Consider the following 762-nt stretch of genomic DNA (forward strand, 5'->3'; position numbering starts at 1 on the left):
TATATATATATATATATATATATTATGGAGTTGTACTTGCATAGCAAGTGACTTGATCTGAGAGCGTGTACTGAAAGAAAAACAATTGCAGCATGGAAGGTGTTTATAAGCCATTTAAAAACACACACAAAAAACCCGTTAGATTCACTTCAACATTTAAATTTAACTTGTGTCAAAATATTTTTGTCTCTCTGAAACTGCGACCTATTCACTGACAAAACTTTGTGCTGCATATAATATATGTATCATATATCTTATATTATATTTACATCCCCCCTTCATCGTTAACCCTCCCTCATAATCCATCCCACCCCTACCCCACCTTCCCATCCCATCACTTACACCCACACTCCACCTATGCTTTCCCTACTCTCGTATCCCCCACCTCCCAACACCCTCACATCACACCATATCATACAATATATCACTTCACAACACACCACAAGGCACACACTAGCACTGACCAATTCCCATCCCCACATTTTCACACCTTCACACCTACATACACACATGCATACATTAAGATCACCAGCATTCTCTCACACACACGCACCTTCGTTTTGGGATCACTACTTCTTGTTATCTTCCCTTCTTCTTAACTCTCCTGTGTGATCCTTCTGTCCGGCATTCGCCATGATAGATCGCTGACCACTACACATATTTTTTCTCTCCTTGTTTCTTTCTGTGTTCCTTTCTGTTGAAGAGCGTAGGCTCGAAACGTTAAAGATTTTCTCTATTCCCGAGCGTTATACTAATACATCC

Source organism: Octopus bimaculoides, chromosome 9 (genome assembly GCF_001194135.2).
Source record: "Octopus bimaculoides isolate UCB-OBI-ISO-001 chromosome 9, ASM119413v2, whole genome shotgun sequence".
NCBI lineage: Eukaryota > Metazoa > Mollusca > Cephalopoda > Octopoda > Octopodidae > Octopus > Octopus bimaculoides.